Genomic DNA, 12,923 nt, shown 5'->3' on the forward strand with positions numbered 1-12,923 from the left:
GCTGAATTTCTCGAATTGGGTCTTTGCGATTTTGGTGAAACTCTGTTCAGCGTAAGGCACTAATGCGCACTATGTGTAGCCGAGAGATTTTCACGAAAAAATGCCGGCAACAGCAGATTTTCGACTCAGACCTCAAAGGGGCGTGGCATTATAACCACGTGACATTTACTCCGATCGCCAAACATTTTATGTTATATTGTAGATTGATCTATATGTTATCCATTCTATGTGTTAGACTTACGATAAAAGTAAAGGTGGGGATACCAGAGAGCTTCAAAGTAGGGTGGTACCCCCCCCAAAAAACTGGGTCGAGTCACCTTAAGAGTTTGCCGAAGGTCTACTATCGATCTGTGTTTAATGAATCTTCCAAAGCGTTCATCTTTCAAAAGTGTGCTGAAAGTTTACACCCTGAGTAAAATTCTACTTTGGATTAAGCCTTCATATTTTTCTCTGGAAAATGCGTGCTACTCCTGGTGCATGCATCAAATCGGGTTGTTTAGCTCGGCGTCCGTTGTACCACAAAGTAAATTTACCGGCGAGAGAAACTACCGAGTTGGTTGCTCGGTGGCCGTTATTCCACAAAGTAAATCTACCGAGATGTGAAGCTCGGCGGCACCATTTCATCATGACTTGTGATATTTTCGGCACTGGACAAACGAACATTTTAGCTCTATGTTATATATTCGGAAAAACGTGACCAGCCCACAGTAGCGCCACACAAGCCACTGAAATCAATACACTCGACCAAATTACTGGAAAAGTTATTGACGTGAGCCGCATACACATTCCACTGAAGACTTTGATGATTCCCTTGAAACGTGTGAATTTGAGAGGTGTAGTATAAGTGAACCAGTGTTTAAACACAATCATTGTGCCCCGGCATTCACCACAAAAATGTGGTCTTGGGTCGTTTTAGATCTTTGGTATCATCACAAGTTAAGAAGACTTGCCAGTAACGGTTTCCGGCATTTTATAGTAAATTTCAGTAATTCTCTACATGTGGAATTCCCAATATTAAATAAAATTAATGATTACATCTAAAACTTTTTTGTCAACTCTTTGCTTTTTAACAGTACCTGGGCTGGGTTGTTCAAAGCTTGGCTCAGTTAACCCCATGCGAGGAGGGTTAGTGCGAAATTTGAACTCAGATGAGAAAGCTTCATTTTGCCAACAAGTTGATGATTGGACGCTCTTAAAATAACTGAGAAAATTATCCAAAGAAATGTCTTTTAACAAAAGAAAAAGAAAGCCAGGTTAAGCGCTGATCGGCCTTCGAACAACTGCGCCCTGTAGAACATCTATTGCGCCAGTAAAACAAAAAGTTCTTTTTACACGCCCGAAGCACTCTGGCCAGTGTCTCCTCAAATAGCTAGCACTTGAGACGAACCATACGATCATGATCACGCTGATCACTAGCCTTCAAAACCTTTTCATTATGATACACAGTTTCATAGAGGTTTCGCTGTACGCAACCCTTACGTTCAAAATATGCCATAATCATAGTTATCTATCGCAAGAACCATCCACCCTTTCCCCTCAACTGCTACCTGTACGCCTAGCTAACATATCGAACGCACTCTCCTAAGCTCCGATTACTCCTAGTTTTTAACAGTAAGGTGCAAACCAGACGGTGTGCGTCACGACCCACAAACGTTCCTGGGTTAAACTGTTGCTGTGCCTCATTTCAATCGTGACACGGTCGAGTTCGCATCTCGTGAAAGAGATGAATCAAACCCAGGGATCAAAACACTGCTTCCTTTTCTGGAAAAGATTACGGAAGAGAACGATTTGGAGAATTGTCAAGATCTCATGGTGGCCTTAGATGCTTGCTATTGGCTTCACAAGGCAATTTCAATACGTTTATCGCGATTCGGAGACGATCGAAGGTGCCATCTGGCCTTGCATTAGACTGTTCACAGTCACCTATTTTTTCGTGAGATCATCGAGATCGAGCGCTTTGTGTTACGGGCTGCCATCTTGCATGAGTGTCAAAACTACTTAGGGGGTGGGGGCGGTTTCTCGCCCCTCCACCCCCTCCCAGAGCTATAATCCCCGACGCCCGCCCCCTCAGTACATTTGAAAATCAAGATACCCGTGACTGTAAGAGGCGGTATATCTAAAGACTCTAGACGATCTCACGAAAAAATAGGGGGCTGACTGAACAGTCTAGCCTTGCTTCTAGCCGATTTTAAGCGGCGATTTCCTGCTTCTCAGAAGATTTTATGTACTGTTTGGTTTATATGTATATTTTTGTCTCAGAGTGAAAGAGATCTGTAGTTCATACCTGGATTTGCTTAACTAAAAAGAATTCGTCCATTAGTAGTGTTTATATATTTGATGGACTTTATTACCGGGCAAGGAGGAGGAGCGCGAGCAGACAGTAAGGTGAGAAATCGTCTCTCCTAACAATTTTATTTCCCATCGACATTTTTGTATCATTTTGCAAACAGTGCCCGTTTGTAATCCTTATGCGCAAATAAATCTTCTATCAGTCAAGGGGAAAACAGACCGAAAGAGCCGAACACCTACAGCATAATGAGAATTTCACCGAAGCTGCAGCCGCAGAAATAAACCACGATCTAGTCTGTGCCGCGGCATTGAAGTGAGCCGTAGTGTATCGATTTTGTTATAAACCGAACCTCACAGTTTTAAAATCCTGTATGATGTTGTCTACATCTTCGATAATGGTTTTGTGTTTTGGTAGAGATTTATAACAATTTATTCCCTCACGTATTAAGTTTACATAAAGATTTGCATACACATTGTTGCAAATTATTTTAAAAGCTTGAGTTCAGTTTCCGTACTGGGTTATGAAAATTGTTTTGTTTCCAAAGGTTATTACAATATTCAAACTTATTTACCTTTTCTCGTTTTAAATGGAACAAACTCTCCCTGGGTTTGGCGCTACTCGCTTCACATCGGCTTCCGCTTCGACATGTTTTCTCAGCCCGTTTCCCGGGAGTTGTGCTACTTGGCTGAGACGATCTCTTAATTCCAAGACACTTTTAACGGCTCATAACGGGAAAACTCACAGGGGTAAACCCGGGTAGACTCCCAAATTTGCAAAGAAGAAAGGTTGAAGTAACAAAATGACCAAAATAATCAGATAAAACCTCTAACAGTAACCAGCAATGAATCCAAGAAGAACGGCTAAAACAACACTCAAATCATCATGGCGTCCTGCACATGACCGAGCAATTCAAACTTGTCACAAATGCTCAAGAAAGCAAAATATTTAAAAGTAACGTAACTGCTATCAAGATTAAGTGTTCCAACAACTATCCACAGCCGTATAGTGCAGAAATTACCAACACAAGCTTGGAATAAAGCGAAAATTTCACCATATACACCTTTGAAAACGGCTCTTCGCAAGCGCGAAATCTACTCTACAAATAACGCGTCCTGATTGGTTGAATCTCGTGACGCACACCGCCTGGGTGCAAACATAATCACTTACACTGAAATAGAAATAACATGTAGCAATGTCATTAAGGATGCAGTTGAGGAGAATTGTGATTACGATGATTATTTAATAGGCGGTACCCTCATTAGCACTGAATTATCATTATCATCCCAAATCATGTATGAAAGTGTTCACGTTTATTTGTGTACATGCATGAAAAACAGTTAAAACACCCATGCAAGAGTGAATCAGGGGCACCCAACGTCAATTTTCGTAAAATATCTGTTCGGAAGACGATTTGAGATCTAGAATTTTCGGAACATTTGTTGTAGAATTTCTTGCTTGCCTGCCTCTCCTAGGATTTTCGAACATCTAAAATTGGTATAATTGCCCGTTTTTAACGGATTTTTACCCTAAAAAGGCCACCTACAATTTTCGGGAGCCTTTTTTCTGGCTGAAATTTTCGAAAAGGTAAGCTTTGATCCCTATAATTCTCGAATCACTAGACTTTCAGCTAGAAATCCGAACAGATAGAAACTTTTCAGAGTTAAAAATATGCGTGTAACTACCGTTTAAATACTAAAATACGTTTAACAATGGTATGTTTAAGTGGTTTTGAACTATATTCTCGTTGGGTGCCCCCGGTGAATTTGTATGAAAAGTCCACATACAAGTCATGTTGCCAGTTCCTCAATTCTCAACATGCATGAGGTTGTTGAGAAATGGTTGCCAGAGGAATATAGTTTTGGAAATTCCCAGACTGACAGTCAAATGTACACTTTCCCTGACCAAATGAATTGACAATTTGCCCAGATATTAATGGATTCCAAATTTTAATTCACATTTTCACAAACAATGCCAATAACTTCGAAACCCTAAGACAGATGTTTCTCTAACATCAGCAAATAAGTCTCAGAGCTCACTAGTTTTATATCTGCAAGTTTGAAGTCAATCGTGACCGTATACCTCACTGCACAAATAGCTGGTCAAGACTGTCAAATTTAACGTTTTAGAAAAATACACCGCTAACACATTACTGAAATTGGACGCTGAAATAGAGAAAAACTGCCGACGGACTATCTCCTGTCTGCGAGGGTATTCTTAATCAAAGCTTTCTTATTGCAAGAAACTGAGTAGTCATAAACCTACGGCTGAATACAGTTTGCCATACAAGAAGAACAACTTTACGCTGAATGCGAGGCAAGATTAAAGAACATCTATTTATCAAAGCTACCGGTGTATTTGTCCTTCTCTTTTCGAAAAAACATCTCAACAAAGAAAGATATAGCGTCTACGAAAACCTCTCCGTCTTGAGGAGAAATAAAACCACCAACACCAGTTCCTAAACCGATCCATTTTCAGCTGCAACGATAACACTTGTATTAGGTAGTTAGATTTGCCATTACATTCGCACGGGCAGTTTGCCATTGGGGATAATGAAAAGAATAAGACGACAACGGATTGTCATATTTTCTTCATTTTTATCCCCAAGTGGCAAACTTCCCGTGCGAATGTGATGTCAAGTCTGAAAACCTTGGATAAAGTACCAAGTACAAAGGCTTTCAGGGCAGCTGAAAAATGAAAGGTAATTAGAAGTACTGGAGTTGGTGGCTTTGTCTCCTCAAAACGGACACCTGCGACGCTAAAACGCAGTTTTTCCTAGATGCTATATTTTGCGGTGATAAAATAGGTTTCGAAAAGAGAGGGACAAATACAGAGTAAATTTGATGGAAGTTCTTTAATCTTGCCCCGCATTCAGCATAAAGTTGTTCTTCTTGTATTGTGAACTGTATTCTCCTGGCCGTAGGTTATGTTCGTAGTAATATCAATTTTCAGCTTCGTGCTGATCTTAGTCCGAATAATCTTGAATGTCTCACTGTTGAAATCACTAAGCCCCGCTCGAAGCCTTTCCTCGTGTCTACCTGGTACAGACCACCAGGGTGTTACTAAACAGAGTAACGCAGTAACGAGTAACGAGTAACGGAGTTCAATTCAATTTTGGTCTTGATACGGTACGGTACGGACCTCAAAACTCGGCTAGCAAGATTTGTTCTCTACAAAAGCAATGGAGGATTTGGAAGCCCTTTGCAAGAAATTATCTTTCCTGTCTACAAAAAATCAGCTCAAATGGAATGGATCTAAGAACGACCTACTCAGGTTTCTGGCCTTGCATTTGGAAGTTCAGCCTAATCAATTTCGCGCTAACGACAGCGGAACTTGTGCTGTTTTCAAGATTCAAAACATCACTTGTAACTTCTACCACAAAGCGAAAACTCTACAAATTCAAGGAAAAGAAGATGCAGACAAACTGAGAAAAGATTTAATTAATCTAACTTCAACTTGGGCACACCCGGTTAGCGAAACGTTGAACGCATTCCAAGAGAATCTAGACAACGATGTTCAAGCAAGAGAGGTGATAGCCACGGGGCTTGTTTCGCCTAGTGATGACCCTATTACAATTAATGCTGACAACAGCCTTGGAGGGGATTTTGCTAAACCTCCAGTTTCACCCACTGAAGACGACCTAGCCAAAGCTGAAAATTTTATTGATAGCGCATACATGGAAGTCATTTTGGATGCTAACAAATCTCCATATTCAAATCTGGTCAAGGATATCGAAGCTGATTACGACAGTCAATTAACTCAGTTGTCGTTGTTGTTAAAAAAAGTGTCTAACGAACTAAGTGACCTGAAAGCTTCTCATGCAGCTTTACTGGCAGCAAACAATGAAATAACAAATGAATTGACCGCGCTACGAAATGACGTAACCTCTCACCTCCAGACCCAATCACAAAGGTTACCGGAGACAAATGATCTGAAAGATTCTCATGCTGCATTACTGGTCGCTACCAACGAAATAGCCAATGAAGTAATTAATCTTCGAAATGACATAACTTCTCACTTCCAGAAACAATCGCATATCTTGTCTGATTCCCAGGGGTGGACAAGTGTGGGTAAAAATAGAAGACCCATAGATATACAAAATAAATTCAAGGCGCTTGAGGTTTCCGACGGTGAAATATCGCCTAAAGCATCAGACGCCAAACCTGATGAAAATTCGCCGCTGATAATCAATGCAGATCGATCAACGCCTATGACCTTGGCTGATCAACTAGCAGAATATCGATTACAACACAAGCAAAAGTTCAAAAGCAAATATTTCCAAATGCTTGGAAATGAGCTAGAGTTTCGCCAATATTTAAAGAAGACCTCAGGACTGATCCTAACAACTACAGACCTATCTCAGTTCTGCCTGTAGTAAGTAAATTAATTGAAAGAGTTGTTTTTAATCAATTATATGAATATTTAAATAATAATAACTTGTTAACTGAATCACAATCTGGCTTCAGACCTATGTTTTCCACTGAAACAGCTTTACTTGAGGCTACGAATGAATGGCTATGGAATATTGACGACAGTCTCTTAAATGGTGTGATATTCCTGGACTTGAAAAAAGCTTTTGATACCATGGATCATGCTATCCTTCTGGGAAAGCTTAAACTCTATGGGGTCAGTTCTCAATCCCTTAACTGGTTCCAGTCCTATCTATCTGACCGAAAGCAACAAACGTTCATTGATGGAGTTCATTCTGAGTTCTGTAATATAACATGTGGTATTCCACAGGGGTCTATTTTAGGCCCTCTCTTATTCACTATTTATATTAATGATCTCCCTTCATGTAATTTGTTTTCAAAACCCAGAATGTATGCAGATGATACTACCCTTACCACATCTGCAGAAGACCCATGTGTCCTTGAACATAAAATGAATTATGATATGAATTTAATCCAGTCATGGCTGTCAGCAAACAAATTAACTCTAAATGTTAAGAAGACTAAATACATGCTTATAGGGAGCCAATTTAAGTTATCCCAAATAAATAGTGACTTCACAGTCAAAGTCAATAATACACCCTTAGAAAGAGTAATTAAACATAAATCCCTTGGAGTTCAAATTGATGAATCTTTGAACTGGCGTCCACACATTCATACCATTTCAAAGAAAATATCCTTTGGTATTGCTATCTTAAGGCGTGTAAGTCATTTTATACCATTTGATACTAGAGTGAACATGTACAATGCACTGGTAATGCCATATTTTAATTACTGTGGTGCCGTTTGGGGTAATATCAATAAGGGACTAGCAGACAAACTTCAAAAGCTGCAGAATAGGGCTGCTAGAATTCTCACCTTTTCTAACTATGACGTTCGCTCAAGTGTTTTGTTGGATGAGCTTGGCTGGGAAAGGCTAGAATATGCAAGACTTAAACAGTTGGCTGTGACAATGTATAAAATCCATAATAATCTTTCCCCATCGTATCTGAGGCGGATCTTTACCAACACCTCAAATGTACATTCACACAATCTTAGAAATTCTGAGTTAAATTATTATGTCCCCAGACCCAAAACTGAGTCTGCAAAAAGGAGCCTACACTACAGAGGATCTGTTCTGTGGAACAAGATTCCCTCAGAGATTAGAAAACTGCCTAGTTTAAATGTTTTTAAAACTTCAATTCATGGGAAAGATTTTTCTAATACACTATGACCCATTGTAACTCTTATTATTCATAATGTAAGTTTTTGTATTTTTAACATTATAATCAATAGTTCCTTAGTCTTTTAGTCTTAGTATTTTAGTCTAGTTTTAAACACGATTCCTAGGAAGACCATGTAAAATGATACGATTTCGTGTATAAATAAAGATTGATGATGATGATGATGATGAGTAAGGAGAAAACGAGTAACGGGATAAAAATTCAAGAGGTTAAAAATAAATAAATAAATCCTAATGAAAAAAAAAACATAAAAATGGTTGTAATATCCTAAAAATAACCATTACCAATCTCGAAAAATATGTGTATTCCAAAAAGTGCTTAAAACAACGAAGTCGACCACCGCCCCCCCCCCCCCCCAAGCCCTCCCTCGGGCAAAGTCGAAGGTATTTTTGCGCCGAAAAAGTCAACTGGTTAAGGCTGTCATTTTGGGCCGACCTGCACCTTTTCCAAACAAGGTTTGTGATTGGCTGGGAAAACAATAGGGATGGTGACATATACCAATGCCCTTATCCCAAAAAACAATGGGTGGTGGAGCTTGTTGGGACCGATGAAATAAGAGGTCTAGATGGGTGTAGGTCAATCGGTTATTTTTCTCACAGCTACGAGGAGACCGAGGAGCAACCATGAAGGAAGGTGAGGTACAGATTTTCTTTCTTATTGCCACAATTATTTCATTCTTAGTAGAAACAGCTCTTTCAGGTAAATCAAAATAATAGAACCTTGTTGGGCCCTTATTACGGTTATCAACTAACCAAGTACTCGATTGCCAACTTGAAGGCTTTTTACCCCCGGCGTTATTAACTTTCCTGCTCAACCTGGCAATGTCTTTTAACTCCGGCTCTCGAAAATACGGGATTCGACTTAATACTGCCTTCCAAAACTTAATTATAGTAGACGTTTCTACCGGTTTAAAAGGAATTATAAATCATCTTTAAAAATAACCTCATGATGTAAAGACTCTGAAATTTGAATATTAGCGGCAAAATAAAATTGCAGACCGAGACTAGTTTTTAGATCGGTTGGTTTTCAAAAGTAAAGTAAAGAAACATTCAAAAGGATTGGTTTGCTCCAAGTTGCGTTTAACATCAATCAATGCAGAATAACCGAAACATAGTTACTGCCAGGGCATGAAATTAACCCTTTTTTTGGTAGGATCCACTTGGGCACTTAATACTTTCAAAGTGTCAGCCAATTCCATTAAGTCGAATAAGTGCAGCGTCCTCAGGAAAAAATAATATAAAAGAAATATAACAAGGAGAAACAAAACAAACAAGGAGAAAACAGCCTGTTTACTAGATGTTATTTTACAGCTGAGATCCTCCAAATTTACAACATCTGAACCCAAATATTCTAGCAGGTAATCAAAGTAAGCAAAGAGGACCCCTACATATCTTCTTGGAAAACGTCCCAAGATGGCCTTCGCCAGCGACAGAGTTTCCTAGTGAAATACGTATCATTTTGCATGTTCGCCACAGACATTGGTGCCTGCATTAGTTGCAATTTCACTACCGGATAACATGCAATTACATGAACTCATTTTGACCCAAATTTTAATTTGTTAAGCCCGAGATTAATGGCTTAAAGGCAGCTACGCCCCTTCCAGCGCAGAATTCTGTCAGGGACTTTTTCTCTTCTGGTCACCCTTGCGGCAAACTTTAAAAATATATTACTATGTTATATGAAACGCCTGAGCTGAGATAACAACAACTAATAGTATTTTGAAATCGTAGAAGAGCCCTCGTTCCCACTTCTGTCGTCTCCCACTTATGATCCCTTCGGGAAAGGAATGATCGTGTCTTCTAGACTTGCTTTAACGATAAATCTCTTATATTAGGGCCTAGTATTAGGAGCTGAAGTGGCACTTGCAGACAGTTTTTACCATCCTACAACTACGAAGAGAGACCTGCATTCGGGCATAAGGAGTACTTTCTTTAATCTTCTTACAAAATTTAATTAATCCATTAGTTATAACAAACGTTCACACTGAAATCTTGAAACTTAGGGCAATCCCATACCTTGTCTAAGAAAGAATGCGTCATAAAACAAATTTTCTGTTTCTTTTCTTCATGATCTTAATAAGCACAACGTATACAGCGGGATCAAACTAACCATAAGGAAATCAGATGTCGTTGTTGGTACCAATGCTACTACCCCGGTACTACTCATGGGCAGTGACTTATATAAACCAGTATGTGCAGTTTTGTTCAGTTGTAAATATTTGGGACAATTGTTCGGAAACTCGACACTTTTAAAATAGTCTTCCTGATCCTGGGCTGTAGGAAATAACCTTTTAAGGTGATAATAAACGAAACGTTTTGTTACACCATCTACTGGATAGGATTATTCAATTGCAAATAACAGCTGTTGCGAGGTGACTTTTTCGGCGCGAAAATACGGTGCCTTCGACTTTGCTGGAGGGAGGGGTAGGGGATTGACGTCGTTGTTTTAACCACTTTTTGGAATACACATATTTTTCAAGAGTGGTAAAGGTCATTAGTAGGATATTACAACCAATTTTTTTTTTCATTAGTATTTATTTATTTTTTTAACCTCTTGAATTTTTATCCCGTTACTCGTTTTCTCGTTACCCCGTTACTCGTTAGTGCGTCATTCTGTTTTATAGTAACACCCTAGGCCACTACAATCATCTTCTGACCCCTTTTCAACCTTTGAGAGAATTTGATAAACTTGAGCCGAAAACTTGGAGCTATATCTTATGGGTGACTTAAATTGTGATTTATTATCGGAGGTTGTCAGTAACAACTCCTCTCACCTCTTAAATATCATCGATATTTATGGTCTGACTCTTCTTATTACAGAACCAATTCGAGTCACACAATATTCAAGTACCCTGATCTATTTATGCCTAACAATTCCCCAGATAAGATATCAAAGTCAGATGTTATTAATATTGGTTTAATTGATCACTCTGCTATTTATCTTAGGCGCAAAGTTACTCATCTTCGCTCCAATATGCATGAAACTGTGGAAGTCCGACAGCTCAAGAATTTCAATGAAGCTGAATTTTTGCGAGATCTTCACATGATTGACTGGAATCGCCTTACAACGCACAATAACCCAAATGAAATGTGGGACTTTTGGAAACACCTGTTAGCGAGTTTTATCGATAAGCATGCACCATTCGGAACAAAAAGGGTTAATGTTCAAAAAGTCATCAAATTACTTATTAAAACTTTCCAAAGTTAAACTTGATATTCCAGAGTAGCATTTCTTGCAAAAACGGATCATTTTGGTCATATTTTTTACAAAAAAGTACAAGAAATTTGGTAAAAATGACCTACTTGCGCTAAATTTTGAAACAGTGGAACGTTTTTCGTCGCAATTTAACTTTGATCGCTTACATTTTGCCAAATACTGGTAATATTCGTGACGGTTATCATGAACCAATCAAAGAAAGACTATCGTCAACTCGTGGGTACGTTCTTTAGAAAATAATCAATTAGTTATCACCTCTGGTTTTCCCACAGTGAATTTTAGGAAATGATAGAAATTCAAATTATAAATATACTATCCTTGTTCTGGAAACGCAATACTTTTCTTGCTGTTTATTGCACTTTAGTAACAGTTATTTAAGTATATATTTAAAAACAAAAAAGAAAAAAAAAGGAAGAAGGGAAAAAGAAGGCCCTTGGCAGAATTTGAACCCGGTACCTTTGGGTTGACCCGACCTCACATAGCCACTACGCCATTGAGGATGGTCACATGATTTGGCGAAAAGTCTCAAATTGAATGCCTTTTCCATGGAACTTCCGCCGGCAAACGACCAGGGCAAACGATCGAGCCATACTTAACCGACTGAAAAAACGACTCGAAGCAATGAGATGAAATTAAGGCTAATTGAAACCAGGCTACTGACAGTAAAAAACAATGTAAACGCATTTCATGGCAATGAAAGAACATATGCGATACAAAGCCGACACAACTCCTCGGCGAAGTAGGACGCAAAACATTAGCTTATGTTTTCTTATCTCGATTTCCGCTGTTATTTTAAAGGTAATGCTCAAACTCACATCCATTTCCCATACATTTCACCAGTCCGTATTTTATAGTCCGTATTTTATACCCAGTCCGCAGTCCGTAGTCCGCAGTCCGTGTTTTATACTGACGGCCATAAATTCATTCATACACATAACCAACTACACTACTACAAGGTAGGAGATCAAGCCAGCGTCGAAGTTGAAGGAGTCGAAGAGCAAATGCTCATCTTCTTGTCAAGTTTAACGCCTGGACGGGTCAAAGGCTTTTGAATCGTACTAATTTGAGAGATTCCCGTGTGTCTTAAATTTGGTAAGACCTCTATCCTAACCGTGCTGTAGCGCACGATGCACGCTCGCAGCGAGGAATGAATGATTTTCCAGTAATGTGAGACTTAGCTATGCGCACAGGATTATGGGATCGCCAGGGGGCAAACATTGCAAGTGGCTACAAAGAAATGTATGGCGTGGAGTTGTTTCTCCGTTAAAAGCAGTGTCTTTGGACGGAGAATGCCGCATTTTGCAGTGATTTTATGAGAAGCGGAGGTGACTAATGTTGGTGCTTTGAAATTGTAAGTTTTTGTGGGATAAATGCGATGAAATCTATCGATAAACACTCCTTGCGCAAGGCTGCGTGAGGTTGACTGTGAAATTTACTGAATGGTCTCGAAATATATAGTACTAAGGTAAACTTAGGTATAACTGAGCGGGGAATGCGGACTCATTTAGGCCTTTCCAGTTGTACTTACATGTGCTCACATTTACAACGAGTGTAATTTCGCTCCGCTCGGCGGCGATCGCAATGCTGTGCCGGTTTGTGACAACGATCGAAGGTAAGCTTATGTATTGTCGAATTTGATAATTGTATTTTAACTTTAAAAACAAAAACAACTTCCCCACATTAGTATATTGATTTCTTCTCGCCAAAAAATAGCACACCAATGAGTTCTAATACCTTTCCAATCATTTT

The sequence above is a fragment of the Porites lutea genome, chromosome 10 (assembly GCF_958299795.1).
Source record: "Porites lutea chromosome 10, jaPorLute2.1, whole genome shotgun sequence".
NCBI classification, from domain to species: Eukaryota; Metazoa; Cnidaria; class Anthozoa; order Scleractinia; family Poritidae; genus Porites; species Porites lutea.